A 16731-nucleotide genomic window follows, 5' to 3' on the forward strand; every position below is an offset into this window, starting at 1 on the left:
TTTAATAGATATATATATCCGAGATACGATAATGTAGTTTTCTTTTTTATATCAAACCTGATCATCTATGATATATATATGGAAGTTTTTAACAACCTTGACTGGCTATACAGCCCTCGCACGGTCGGTCATCTATGATGGGATATTATTCCACTTTTTATACATATTGATAGTTTAATCAATATCTGATTGGTTGAGACTATCCCACGTGTCATTGAACAAATCTTCATATTCCATTCTGAGGATCATATTCCCCTCTGAAATGTCGGGATTACATCGTGTGACGTTACGCGCGGTTAATGTACATAACGTTTTGAACTTCTTATTCTTCTTAAAATAGCGATAGCAATAATCATTATCATGTTCAAATTTATTTCAGACGATAAAACAAAAAGACTTATAATTAAATTTTGATCGGTACAGTTTATCAATGGGTATGCCGTGTTTAGTTTAGCTTATAAAAACAAGCGGATAAGAAAACAAAATGTATGCAAAATAATATTTAATGTATTGATAGTAAAAAAACCATAGGCAGTGGAATAAAACATTCATTTCCCTTTGCTTCGGGAGATATGAAGATTTGCTCACCCTCGAAAAATCATATTTCCCTCGGGCAGAGCCCTCGTGAAATATGAATATTCTTGGGTGAACAAATCTTCATATTTCCCTCAGACACGGGAAATAAATGTATAATGTCTAATGAGAGAATTTAACCAGGGACTGAATAACGTAGAAATGACAAATTAAAGGTCACTGTACGGCCTTCAACAATGAGCAAAATCAATACAGCATAGTAAGATATTAAAGACTCCGAAATGACAAATGTAAAATACACTCAACACTGTTCAAACATCACCGCACGTCAAACTTTGAACAACAGAAAAACTTGATTTGACATTGGTGACAATTTGTCACGCCCTCATGAATTGGCGTACGTCCTATCAAATACCTTCAAAAAGCTTCCATTGAAATTATTTTACACACAAGTAACTATTTTCCTAATAAAAAAAACAAAATGTATTTTGCGTTAAATGTGCAATGAAGCCACGGATTCGTAATCTTCAAAAATAGTTCAGTAACGGTTGATAAAATGTGGAATGTCTGAATAGAAATATAACAATAATGTCCAGTGCTCGTTTACAAAACGGACTCTATTTGGATATTTAAAGATACTATAAGTACTTGTTTTCTGTGTAAAGAATTTTAGAGGTCAATACGACTTTTCATCAGTTGGATTTTCAATTTTAATAAAAAATGAGTTGGGTTTTCTTCTTTTCTTTAAATTTATATCATGATTCTTTGATATTTCCCATTATCTTCTGAATATTTTTTAAGATGAATAATATAAAATTTGTATACCAAACATTTCTAATTTTACTCTGCGTTTATAAATAGCAAAGTACAACATCTTATAAACGATAAACATTGATAGAAGTAAATGAGCCACTCTTTCTCATGTTGAGATGGAACATGTTCGTTATTTGATTTAATGAGTTTAACAATCGAAACCCCTGAAATATCGTCTCATGACAAGCACGAAAAATGGCGAAACTGAACTTCCAACAGCGGGCGATGATTTTTAATTCTAAAATATTCTTCCAATGGATTTTTTAAATGCAATGTAGAACTTATCAATTAAGACATTTCTTATCCCTAATGTCTCATTTTAAAAGATTTGATGTACATGTTGATTGGAAAAGTACGAATATTTTTATTGGTTTTTAATACAATATCATCTTCTGACCAGGAAAGAAATTACTAACCAACATCTGTGTTTTAAATAAATATGTACAAATAAATGTTTAGTGCCAAGAATATTAGTATCGATGTATGGGATATGTCTTCATAACAAAATTCTCACATTATCATTTTTGTGATTTTTTCCTTCAAAACTGTCTTTTTTGTGACTATATTCAACAACAAACTTTTTTTTTCAAACAAGACTTTTTTTATAAACTAATTGTCGTATTTTCTTTTCACTCCTATTTTCAAAGGAAACCAATAATTTGTTTAAAAAAAAACTGTCTCCCCTCTTTCCACAAAAATAGAATTTGGTTGTCATTGTTTCTAATTAAAACGCAATTGCATTTTATAGAAGATAATCGTGAACTTATACATTTATCTATTAGTTCCAGCATACAGTAATATGACTGTATATTTTTCCTGTTTCAATTACAATGTACGTATATGTATGAGATTAGGAAAAGGTTATCATTTTATTTCTTGTGAATGGGGTCAGAGACATATAATATATGTCTCTGATGGGGTTTAAAGAACAGAGAATCATGGGACCAATAGATATAAATAAATATAGATAACAGAATAAAGAGGTGATTGTTTGTTGCTTAACGTCCAGTGGCAAATATTACATGCATGCTTAGGACAATTATTATACAGATTAATTGGCAGAAGAATAAAGAAAACAGTGAAATGGTAAAAAAATAAAAGATATAGAACTATAGAAACGATGGTCAGACTCCCCCCCCCCCTTTGCTTGCACAATTTAAAACGTTTTCTATATGTGTATAGAATTTACCATTGGAATCAAAAGTTATCCCTAAGTGTTTATGACAGGAGACAATTCTACTACTTGATTTTGAAGTTCTATTTTAATATCATCTGGGGAAGAATTACAGGAGAATAGCATAGTAATTGTCTTGTTAGGATTGAAATCAATAAGCCAATCTTTAGACCATGCTGACATTTGTTCTAAATCGCTAGTAAAGACATCCTCTATTGTGTAAGGACTATAATACTTAAATTAGAAAGGGATGTTTCATCAGCACACAATCGAGTTAGACTTATCAAATTACCAGCTATCTCATATACATAAATAAGGAATAGTAGGGAACCTAATACAGAGCCTTGTGGAACTCCTGCATTAGTATTCTAAAAAGGCGAATATGAACTTGAAACAAAAACGCTTTCTTGTAAATTTGAAATATAACTAATTAAGTGATTAAATACATTTTAAATACAATTTTTTCAAATACTTTTCCCACTGTTGATAATAATGAGATTGGTCTATAATTTGAAATCAGTGATTTGAAGCACAAATAAATTTACATACATTGTCAGATCAAAATATCTTAAAAACCCCAGTCCAGAGATACCGTATATATTCGACTGAATATACCAAATCGATAATTTTACCTTCGTACTTGTTACGTAATAAGATCTGTGTCCAGGTAAAAAGAACAAGCAGGTGGTATATATTCTTAAGTGTTTATCACCTTCCATTATACATCTGACGATGACATTTAGCTTTAGGGCCATTTTGTTTTCGCAACGAAAAACAAAAAATTTAAAATTTTATATAGATAACATTCTGTTGAAAAATCATTTTAAATGTAAACTGATAAGCATAACGTCCTCGCAATTTCTTGTTCAGATCCAGGGACACAGATGTCAGAATGAATAAGAAAACACTAAATTCTTAAATAATATATTGTAAAATGGACAGCAAGCACATTTTGATAGACTAGCGTACTAATAGATTTTCTTGTGTATTTTCTATGTTCTGGAAACTTCAACATTCCATCAAAAATACTTAAATTAAAGTCTTAAGTTTTATAAATTAAAAGTTTTTTTTTTAAATATTATTTGCAAGGCTGCATGAACATTGCACCTATCGTTTTCGTATATTTCTTTTCCGCCATGCATAAGTTTAATGTTTACTGTGACTTCTATAATGCTTAAAAAATGATGCAATTATATTATCAATCTAAAAATATTAATCGTGAACAACAACAAAAATAAATTATACATTAAATGACTGAAGCAATTTAAAATTCATATTTTCAAAATTCAATGCATGATTTAAACAGCTTAAAAGTGTTTCATTTATTTTATCTTTGTGCGTATACGAAAAATTGTTAGCAAGTTAAACTTCAATGTACATGACTTACGAGTATTAGATTTCTTGTGAAATTGATCGATGAGCGGCTTTTTTACAAATACCGAAAAAAAAGAATACGGCGTAAACGTCAATTAATGGACAAGCAACCCAACGAGAAAAAAAAAATTTAAGAGGCATCTATAACTAGTTTTGAGTTGGAGAAATCATTCAATGCCATATGATTCTATATAGGTTTCTGCGTTTTTCGATTTACGAATAAGTCAATTAGAAAAAAAAAAGTAATTGAAGCCAAAAAAGAAGACAAAAAAGATACTTGAAATAAAGTAATAACATAAGTTTACAAATACGTACCTAGGTGTATTTAATAAAGCAACATTTGAACTTATTATAGAAAAAGGAGTAATTAAATGGAAACATAATGCGCGCTGTTAAATCATACTTTGCAAGGCTGTTTACAGATGACTCGTGAACAATCATTTTGAATGGTGAATAAGATCACATACATGCATTAAGCACTCAGAAACTAGCCCGAAAATAGGTAGGAGGAGGGAATCCAGTTATTAATCAAATACCAAAACGGTGTGCAGAAATACCGCAAAGGACTTCTTAGTGTACTAAGTCCAACGTGTTTGCACTAAGGACACTAAAACGATGTTTTAAGGCCACAAAGAACATGGATAAAAGAAGATATGAGTATATAACTCATAAATATAAAGTTTGGTGTGAATAGATTTTATTATTTTGAAATTAAATGACTTTGTAATCAGCGCGTGCCACTGGTACAAATCCAAATACATTTAGATATAAAACGTGTATCTCATATAAAGCCTCATTTATAGAACATTATATATAATTTATTGTTTCAAGGAAATATTTGGTGGAGGAGAGAGAGAGAAAGAAAGAGACTTATTTCGCGGTATTTCAAATTGGTCTCATGTTATTCATGTCAAAATGTGATGTAAGGAAATGTTTCCACTTCGTTTTATATAGCAGGGTATTTTATAATGATATTAGTTGCATATTTTTTTCTATCGGTAAGAAATGGTTTACAGTTCGAAATCTACGTTAAGTTATAGTACATTTAAAGTAAGTTTATTGCATTGCTAAACGTTTCTCAATCAAGATAAAACGTTTACAACCAATACTATTTTTACGACTAAATATGTTTTATGTAAATAAATAGTTCACGTTTCAATTCACTAAGGGTATTGTTTAGGTTAGTTTTTTTTAACATTTTATAAGATCGAATTTGAAATGATTCAAAATTACAAAAAGACATCAAGAACTACGCAATTAGTATGAATAAATAAGATAACTTATTTGCTTTAATTAACAAGTGAAATGTTTCCAATCCAATCTTTCCAATCTAATATAGTCCAAAGGGTGACAAAAGGATATAAATATGGTCACTAAAGATTTTCTTACGGCTGGCAGTAAAAAAAAACTTGCCAAAGTGGGGGCATCCGTTTGGTTGTTTGGGATATACAAGTACGCAACCAACTTTCAATCAATCCAAACTAATAATTGTTTTTTTTTATCCCGCATCTTTTTACATTAATTTATTTTAACGCAAAATAATAATTGAAATAACTTTCTGAAATTAAAGCCTAACATATATCAGACGCTTAACAAAACGATATACCATACGATAGATGAAACGCTTAACGATATCATATACCATACGATAAACGAAACGCTAAACGCTAAACCATACCATGTACCATACGACAAATAAAACGCTTAACGATACCATGAACCATACGATACACAAAACCCTAAACGATGACATTTACCATACGATGAACGAACGATGAACGAACGCTGACCGAACGTTGTACGGACGCTATACGAATGATGTACGAACGATGACCGAACTCTATACGAACGATTCCCGAACGCTGTACGTACGATTCCCGAATGAAAAAAGTGTTAACTTTTACGTTACAGGGACTGTATCTATCTATCTATAGAGCGTTATGTTTCTAGTTTTTTATCATTTTCATTTCGGGACCTTTTATAGCTTACTATAGGGTATGGGTTTTGCTCATTGTTGAAAACCATACAGTTTTATTTTAGTTAAATAAAACCGAATTAAACTGTTTTGACATGATAAATTTGTAAACCTCCATGAAGTGTTTTAAAACTTGTATAGGAGTTTTTTTGTTTTTTTTTTTACCGATAAATGTATAGATAAATGTACAGCCGATCAACATGACGGTTTTACACTTACAGCAGCAATATCAGGCGAGACACAGGGTTCCGTGGAATATTTTACAAATTTATTACAAAAATACTGCTTCCGTTTGAGAACTTAGGATAAAAACAACAGGACCAAGTGGTTTGGGGATATCCCAATTATGTCCGAAATACTGTAAACTTTTTAATATTTTTTTCTTATTATTGTCTGCCGTTCCACTTTTTCATACCAAATAACTCTGAACAACCACTCGAACTTTAATTAACTTTAACTCAATGGATAGCGATACCCATCCAAAGCACATTAAACAAACGATATATTGAAATCTGTTTAAAAATAGAACATATTTTTTTCCGAATTGGTCACGTGGTTTTACCTCATCAAGGAATGGGATAACCACATCAAAGAATGACAGGACCACATCAAATAATGAAACAAACACATCACGTAGTGTAAAATCGTCAAATTTTGAAACATCATTGCGTAATGTTAAAACCATATAAAGAATAGGCAAATCATCATTACGAAATAACAAAACCACATCATGTAATGAAACAACTACATAACGTTAAGTCACATTCACATCATTCACATCAAGAAATGTTAAAACCACATTGACTAATGACACAACCACATAAAATAATGGTGAAACCACATCGAGTAATGACAAAACCATATTGAGTAATGACAAAACTATATCAAGTCAATACGAAACCATATCGTGTAATATCGAAATATCATTAAGTAATGACTATTCCATATTGAGTTATATCAAAACATCATTACGTAATGTCAAAACCATATTAAGTAAAGACAAAATATCATCAAGTAATAATAAACAACATAAAGTAATATCAGAGTTCCACATAAGACAGCTGTGGCGTTCCATATGTATGACCCACCCGAAACAGTTATGATTAAAACCAGCAATTAGTTTCACGGTCATTTCTTAATTAAATAGTGACACTTTTGAAATAGAAATAAATCTCTATTATTCTGAGGGACTGCTTCAGGTATAATCAATCAAATGTGTTACTTAATCAAGAAATTAATTGCCCTCACAATTTGGGATGTAAGAAGCATTTGAAATGTATGCTTAATACAATAAAGAAGTGTTAACTGACCAAGTAATCGCAACGTATTTTTAATTATTATATTAACTTAATTAGAATTACATTTGCTATTGTGTCAGCTGACTTGGGAGTTAAAATCTGTCAACATTTTGACAATACAAGATTTGTTCGTTACGTAAAAAGTAAAATAACAAAAACACAGAACTCCAAGGTTCCCAAATCTTCTCTCAAAAACATCAAATATATTAATAGATGAAATATTTTACAACAAGAAAATTGGAAGTGACAAATTCCAAGATCATACTTTCAAAAACAAATTCTTAAAACTAATTTATCTATTAATATTTCATATATTTCCTTCGAAATATTTGAAATGATATAAAAACTAGCATTCTGTTGATCTTTTTGGTAAATAAACATTTTCATATAAGTCTAAACTGAACATAAAATCAAAATTATAACACAAGGATGAGGTGATTCTATCTGTAGATTAGAAGTCATTTTGAATATGACCACTATGTCAAAAATATTTAAGGAGAATTCGCCATACCGTTTTCACAGATTAGCACAAAATTATATCGAATATGAAAATAAGGATATGTAGTATAAATACTAATGAGACAACGATCCACTAGGGACCAATTGACGAGGATGTAAACAACTACATGTCACCGGACGGCCTTCAACAATGAGCGAAACCTATATCATAAAGTAACCTGCATGAAATAATTCAAAATAGAAAATCAACAGCCTGATTAATAGTATATCACGTCCCTGTCTTTAATATACTAATACAAATTATCTGTAAGATTAAATATCATTATTTTCATGGATATTGGTTAAGTGTTTGGGATATATATAGTATAATAAAATTTCATTAGGTTTCCCTAACTTTTGTAATAGTGAGTGAAACAGAGGAGGTGCTTGTATCGCTTAAATTATTTCGTATTCCGGAACTCCCCATCAAAATACTTCAATTTGTTGAACTCTAAAGTTACTAAAAACGGTAATAATATATATGTTAAACTTTTAGGAAAATGCACAGAATTTCTGTTCATAAAATTAAGCTCTACTATTGGAATATTTAGTTTTCAATGTTCTGTGTGTACGTTATTAATTTGGTCTTCTTATTTTTTTGAATATATCAATCCCCGAGAGAGGTCGTTGTTTTGTGTCGGTCAAGTATCAATGTGGTGTGGACATGTTAGGTTATTTCATTTTCATAAAATGTTATACTCATTCAAAACACTAGGGTTTTTCAATACCAAGACAAAGATTGCTTCCTCCAAAATGCTCTTTATACCTTTACTAGTTAATAAACGGTGCATGTGTATATTTGTTTAGAGATAAGTGCGTGTGTTAAAGTTTCAGAATTGTCAGAATGTTGACTTCCAATTCAGGGCACTTTAATATGATAAAAAAAAAGACATACACAAATTAATGTGATAATCATAATTATGCTAGCATATGAAGGCGTCAAATTTAAAGATGGTACTTATTCAAGATATAAACAACACCAACATTTTTAAAACCCGGGGTAAGCCAGCGTTTAAGAGTGACAAGCATTTCTTTCTTGACTTGTGGCATCAGCTGTTATGTTAGTATTTAGCATGTGTATTGAAAAATCATAGCGAATGTACTGATTGTAACTAAGGAAAAGTTAAGAAGTGGTTGCATTATGAGGACTATGAGGATACTCTAGTTGACTCATACTATTTACAAGAACACCGATTTTGTTCAGTGTGACATACGAGGATAGAAGCATATCTTTTCTAAAAGACCAAATTTATATAAAGGCATTTACTTTAATCAAATTAGATATGAACAGCAATGACAGTCCTTTCTTAATTCTATAAATTCAGTCTCAAAAGAAAAAATCTGTACAAACAGTTACTACAAAAAGGATGGTTTGGTTCCTCTTTTGGACTGTGATGGTCTCTTGGCCAAATCAAACTGTTTTCGCTATTCCCGTATCTATAGTAACATTATATTTATTTAACACTCATACAACAATGCTACTGAGTTGTTTGAGGTATATGACCCCTAGTCAACATTAATACAACACTGTTACTGAATTGTTGGAGATAAATGACCCTTAAAAATGTTCATATAATAAAGGGTACTCAATTGCTTTAGTTGTATGACCCTTATATAATGTTTATATAACATTGGTACTTATAATTGGAGGTATGTAACCGCTAGATAACATTCAACCAACCTTGTTACTTAGTTCATCGAGGAGTTTGACCACTAAATAACATTGATACAACGCTGGTACTACGCCTGGAAAACCAAGACGCTTAACAAGGGAGTATTTCTTTTAAACAACGTTTATGTAGCACTGGTTATGAAATGATCGAGGTGTATTTCCACTATAATACGTTTTCATAGCACTGCTACTGGGTTGTTCGAGGTTTTTGACACATATATAACGTTCATGTAACACTGGTGATCCGTTGTTCGATGTGTTTGATCCCTAGATAACGTTCATACAACACCGGTACAAAGTTGTGATAGGAATATGATCCTTAGAAAATTTTCATATAGCACTGTAACTGAGTTGTTCGAGGTATATGACCCTAGATAACATACATACAACACTAGTTCTAAGTTGTGATAGGAAAATGATCCTTAGAAAATGTTCATATAGCACTGTAACTGATTTCTTCGAGGTATATGAACTAGTGTTGTCAAGTTGAACATTTTTACGTAACCGGTTACACGGATAATCTTTCGACCAATAAACTAGTTACCCGGTTAAAAGAAAAAAGTAAAATCACAAAAATACCGAACTCCGAGGAAAATTCAAAACGGAAAGTCCCTAATCCAATGGCAAAATCAAAAGCTCAAACACATCAAACGAATGGATAACAACTGTCATATATTCCTGACTTGGTACAGGCATTTTCTAATGTAGAAAATGGTGGATTACACCTGGTTTCATTGCTAGTTAAAGTTAATGTATACAGAAAATGTACCATAAGGATGACTGAGTAAAGAAATATGGTAAAACACTTCCATAAATTGGGTGTTCTCTTGTCTGTGTGGAATGTATGAACTTTGCAGCCAGGTCTGGTCATAGTGGGGACATTAAATCCGATGCCTCTTGTATACTATTAAGAAAGTGTCGCGCTCTTTGCTCGTTAATAACAGTTGTAGCACCTCTCTAGGGTCAGTAGGTGGGCTGTTTCAAGTCTTAATTTCTGTCAAATATAACCTTATTTTATAATATAGCATTCCAAATGTCCTACCGTCCATACCGGTAGACCCTTACTACACGACCTGCAAATTGAATTAATTGTTAATGTGTTCTCATCATGAATATGCATGAAATATTTTTCACTAAACGTTACGCAAAAATAATCATTCAATTAACAAACAGCAAAAACAAAGAAATGTGTGCAGTATCACGGTGTATGGTTATATAAAATGATGTATTAAAGTTTTACGTCACACCTTTTCCTAAAACATAAGTTATAGTTCATGGCTAATAAATCTCGCATTTTAAAACATTCTCAAAAAATCGCAATAATAAGTGAACGCAATAATTTCTGAATTTACAGTATTGATCTTAACGTTTAGGTTTACTCAATATTATGTTAAAATGAAAAGCACAACTAAATCGTAAAATTTGATCAGATTACAATTGTTCGATATATGTTTTACACACCTTTACAAATCATAGATATAAGAAGATGTGGTATGAGTGCCAATGAAACTTTCCATCTTAGTCACAATTTGTAAAAGTAAACCATTATAGGTCAAAGTACAGCCTTCAACACGGAGCTTTGGCTCACACCGAACAGAAAGCTATAAAGGGCCCCTAAATTACTAGTTTAAAACATTTAAACAGGAAAACCGATGGTCTAATCTATATAAAAAACGAGAAACACTTATGAACCACATAAACAAACGACAACCACTGAACATCAGGTTCCTGACATAGGGAAGGTGCATGTTTACTTAAGGTTTAGTCTAAAGCTGATACTAGACAAAGTGTCTTCGTGCTAATTAATTAGGTAAAATTGAAATGTGTGCATTGTTAATTAAGTCCCAAATGAACTTGATATTGATCTCGTTAAGTACCACGATGATCATTTCAAAATATTATTATTTTTTTTATGATTTCAATATACATTTATATCAAAGCTATTAAAAAATGAAAACGGTCCGATTCATCGGTTAATGATTTAAGTTTTTGATAATCGGTCCTTCCGACAGTTACCCAGATAACCAGTTAATCGTTGACAACACTTATATATTACCACTAGATTATGTTTATACAACAATGGTACTGAGTTATTAGCGGTATATCATCCATAGAAATCGTTCCTTCAACACTGGTACTGAGATAATCGAGGTGTTTCACCCGAACCAACGTACATTTAACACTGGTACTGAGATGTCCGATGTGTTTAACCCCTAGATAACATTCAATAACACTGGTACTGAGATGTTGGAGGTTTATGATCTCTTTATCCTACCTCCTATACATATATAGGAATATCATTGGTTTAAAGCGATCATGTAGAGACCCTGTTTATTTAATATTGGGTTAGTATTTTAATACACGGTTAGTACCAGTGCTACGTTCCTTTATAACAACAATATGACGTTGAAGAAAAATCTAAAACGTTTTGCCTATTAATAGGTATCAAAGGTGTGGCTTATAATTGGATACGCCAGACGCGTGTTTCGTCTACATATGACTCATCAGTGACGCTCAAATCAAAATAAACAGAAAGCCAAACAAGTATAAAGTTGAAGAGCATTGAAGACCAAAATTCCAAAAAATTGTGCCAAATACGGCTAAGGTAATCTATGCTTGGGATAGAAAATCCTTAGTATTTCGAAAAATTCATACTTTTGCAAACACTTAATTTATAAAAATGACCACATAATTGATATTCATGTTAACACCGAAGTGCTGACTACTGGGCTGGTGATACCCTCGGGGACGAAACGTCCACCAGCAGTGGCATCGACCCAGTGGTGTAAATAGTTATCAAAAATACCAGGCTTATAATTTGATACGATGACGCGCGTTTCGTCAGAAGATTAAAGGCTAACATTTTGTTATTGTTGGTATTTGTTTTTATATAGACCAATGAAAGTAGGTTCTTTATATTGAAAACTTGATCATTTTAATAGGCCACTAGTCGGTATTCCACATATCAAGATAGTCGGTAAGATGAATTCCTGACAGAGTGTGCTAATGACCCGAAACGATATATACGGGGTCAATAATTATCGTATTAAGTCACTAGCACACTGTATAACTAATAATATAACGTTCATTTATCATATATTTAGTACTGAATACAGAAATTTTGTATATTTAATAAAGGTTCTTTTCTCCAGTCTGTATCATCTACCCTGTATCGCATATCCCGAATCGCATACCCCGTACTGCACCCCTCTCGGAACATCTCGAGACAGTTTTCTGAACTCCTCAGTTGTTATCCGCTTGAGATTTCAGAAGATGACAAGGAAGGACATGTTAACCCTCTTGCTACCGGAGGGACACACGTGTTCATATATTTAATTTATGCAAGCACTTGTTCATTACCGCATCTCTTTTAAATAAAACACCAAAGAATAAAGTAAAATCTTTTTCTTCAATAGGTCTCCAATGTAACGTCATCAAGGCGTGACGTCATATATCGAATGACGTCAAAGTTGGACATATGACGTACAGTTGTGGTATTTCCTGGCATGATATGAATGTACATGTAACCACATTTAATAAGCGACAACAAGAGGTTTAAATTGCAGTCCGAAAACAGTGGAAATGGGAGAAAAACAGAATTTACTTCAGCCATGCCTGAAATTTGTTCATATCGAACATCGTTTTTCTGAATGTGTTTGTAAAATTTAAAACAAAGAACAAAGACTGGTCATCTCAGAGTGAGGAAAATGAGGTTCCCCTTTCATTTCCTCTGTCCGCGGACTACGGCATAACATTGACGAATTCTAGACACTTTGGTACTGAGACAAATAGGCGCCAGGACAATTCGGCATCCGTGAAAACATTTCGGTACTCAAGAAAGACAGTTCGGTATCAAGACGAATCACCACCTAGACAATCGGTGCCTCATAAAGCTACCCATTTTTATATTCTACTGTTGAGCTTTCAGACCTTATTATTTACAACTAATTGTGTGGCCACAATGATCTGATACTGGTGTAGGGTTTCTTAGAACTAAATACATGTTTTCGATTTGGCAATTTTATGTATTTTTTGGGGTCAGTCAAACCAAATGATTCATAACATGAAATAATTTAGGGGACAATCATTTAATTCTTAGGGAAGGACTAGCAAATTCGATATTGTCAGAATGCTGATTTCCAACTTGAAGGCGACCACATTACTTATTTTCACTTACTAAGTAGACCAGGGCCAGAATATTTTTCTGCTTGTCCAAAAAGTGAAACAAAATATAATTTAATATTTTGATCGAGACCTCAATTTAGAAAAATAAAGTCCTCTGTTTGAATATATGATAAAGTGATTAATACATGGCAAAATCCGTATTGCATGATGTATCAACTCGACCAATATCAGTTCTTGGGCCTTCGTCCCTCTGGCTGATATTCGTTACTCGGGCTGGTACAACATGTGATACGGATTTTACTGTATATATATTATTCTCTATATAATACTGGTACTGAAATGTTCGAGGTGTATTGCCCCTAGATAAAGTTCATATAACACTGGTACAGAGTTGTGTAAGGTGTTTGACCCCTAGAATACGTCCATTAACTGAGTTGTTGGAGATAAATGACTGTAAACAATGTTTATTCAACACTAGTCTGAGTTGTACAAGGTATATGACCACTTTAAAATATTTATACAGCCCTAGGACTGATTTGTTATTTGTGTGTGACCCCAATAAAAGGGTGTTGTAGAACTGTTACTGATTTATTTGGTGTATGACCCGTGGATAAAATTTATACACCACTGGTACTGAGTTTTGCCCTATTTATGACCCTACATAAAGTTCCCTTTTCTAATTGTACCGAATTGTTTGCGGTGTATGACCCCTAAATGTCATTCATACACCAATGATACTGAGTTCTTATGAGTTTTTTTACCCAAAGATAACTGATACACAGTTGTGCATGGTAAATATGTATATGACTCATAAATAATGTTATACACCACTGGTACTGAGTTTATCGAGGTGTATGACCATTATATGACGTTCATACAGTACTAATACTAATTATTCGAGGGGAATGACCACTAAAAAACTTTCATGTTACACCAGGGCAGAGTAGGTCGAGGTTCATGGCTACTTGATAATGTTCATACAACGCCCGAAATGATTTGAGTGAGGTGCAAAAACCCTAGATAACGTTCATACAACACTAGAAATAATTTGTGCGAGGTGTTAATCCCCTAGATAACGTTTATACAACACTGGAAATGATTTGTGCGAGTTGAAAAACCCTTAAATAACATCCATACAACACTGGAAATAATTTGTGCGAGGTGTAAAACCCCTAGAAAACGTTCATACAACTGTCATATAGTAATTTTTTATGAATTAACGTATTGCAGCTTTTGCAACATGGAGAGATTAGTAGTAGATTTTAATAAACTACTCAAATGATAACCAATCCAAAAACACAATAAGTTACAACATATACAAATGAATGTTTATACACACAAACGGTAATTGTCATCTTATTCTTTAATTATACGAGTCCTTTCATTTTCAAACGGGTTTTCCAATTGAAGTTTCAAAGTAAATCGGTAATATATAATAACATATTTCACCAATCAAATAAGCAAACACTTTAACAGGTGAAAAGTCTCCGAAGTAAATTATTATAGGAGCTAATTGATAATCTTTAAAAAAAATCTACCGCTAAACTAATATCTTAAATAGAAAGTCATATTCAGCTAAGATTTACATTTTTCAGTTTAAATAATATAAAGTCTTTAAGAAGATATGTGATTTGAACATCTGATGCAAGAATTTTGATACCAAAATATCATCAAAATGAAGAAATTGTTCAAATATGAATTTTACAATACGACGTTACTGTTAAAGTCAGAAGAATTACCCTTGAGATGTCCTTCAAAGTGATGCAAATTTGAAGACCATGATTCCATCTTTAAGATCGTTGTAAGAATAAACAACGATTGACATGATCTTCGCGTGAAGATGAAATAAAAGGTTTTGGACGATTTTGGATGCATAATGAAAATAGTAAAGGTTTCAAAAGGTCCTCAACAGACGCAAGTTTGGATATAAAAAGAATTTTTTTTGTATACTATTCACAATCATCTATCTACGCTCAAATGGTTTAAAACATCTTTCGCTCATAAAGGCACATCAATTTAAAATTTCACTCAAATGGTGAAAAAGTCTAGCTGAAATTTACACTTTTTTGTTTGCTCAGACATCCTTTTTATTTCGCTCAAATGTCAAATGTTCATTGATTATGAAATTGTCAGTTGCTGTTTTGATTACATGTGATGTTTTAAAAATTTGGCTCGAACACTCGATCCTGACCTGATGTAATATTATAATCTTATGTCGAAGGTCTCGATCGATTCATATTTTTTTCTATTCTTTTTTCCTCTGGTTTCTTTTTCCTAGACATCGATTTACGGAGATTGTAAAGTGACTTTAGTAAATAACAACAGCCCAACAATGTTACATCTGTAAATTTGCGGAATATATATATGTATATTTTGCGTAGTATTTTATGGAATATTCTGTCAGTGATTGGACTGATATGCGATTTTAATTCGATTTAAAACGTATATATCGAAGTGAATTCTCATGAATATTTATAAGAACCTATTATTAGGGTTATAATTCAGCTACGAGTAACACTATGAAGTTTTTGTCGAGTGAGCACAGCAAACGAGCTTAATAAAGCTTTATATAATGGTCTTGAGCAGCTGATATTTTTTCAATATAAATATGACGAAAACCTAGAGAATTCATTTATACGATTGTATATTTGTTTTGTTCATGATAGAAGTAATGATTTTATTTGTTTTAATAGCAAACTGGATGATAACTTGATAAGTTCGAGTCAAACTTAAAAAGTCGGTTTAAAAAAAAATGCCGTCGTTAATAAGTCAGATTATGAAGATTGAGTAATTCATGTTTGACGTTACAAAGACGTGATATTCAAATGTATGGAGAGCTGATGTGAGTGATACAGCCCCATGAATTAAGACAATAAGTACTAATTTTAAAAATCAATAGGAAGTTGTAAAAGTTTTTTTTATTTTTTCTCATTTAAAGAAAACAGCTGTGAATTTTCTAACAAAGATATAAGAAGATGTCGTATGAGTGCCAATGAGACAACTCTCCAATTTGTAAAAGTAAACATCTCCATTTTCACACTTAATATACATATGTTTCAAGTAAAGAACAATATCTGTTTGTAAGATGCTTTGAAGAAATTTTTTATTAGAAGCAGCAATAAAAAAGGTCTTTATAGCCAGTACATTCTAGTTCAACCTGAAAAAGAAAGTTCAGAAATCTTTACATATATTCCTCTTTTATATTCGTTGTATGAATGTTAATTAGATATAAAACATATGTGCAGGTCATGTCCTCTCCTACCCTTTT

General features: G+C 31.9%; 1 protein-coding gene across 5 annotated transcripts in view; it reads right to left on the bottom strand.

Moving 5' to 3' along the window:
* LOC127698793 (fibroin heavy chain-like) overlaps positions 1-16731 on the bottom strand; it is a 108085-nt gene that overhangs the window by 45864 nt on the left and 45490 nt on the right. For 4 of the 5 annotated variants that reach the window (XM_052202466.1, XM_052202465.1, XM_052202464.1 and 1 more), the window contains one exon: positions 16541-16620. The exons of the other annotated variant lie outside the window; for it this stretch is intronic. The gene's annotated coding sequence lies outside the window, so the exon portion shown is untranslated. Of the gene's footprint in view, positions 1-16540; positions 16621-16731 lie in introns of those variants that run through there. 5 annotated transcript variants of the gene reach the window in all.

This window comes from Mytilus californianus, unplaced genomic scaffold (genome assembly GCF_021869535.1).
Source record: "Mytilus californianus isolate M0D057914Y unplaced genomic scaffold, xbMytCali1.0.p SCAF_4, whole genome shotgun sequence".
NCBI classification, from domain to species: domain Eukaryota; kingdom Metazoa; phylum Mollusca; class Bivalvia; order Mytilida; family Mytilidae; genus Mytilus; species Mytilus californianus.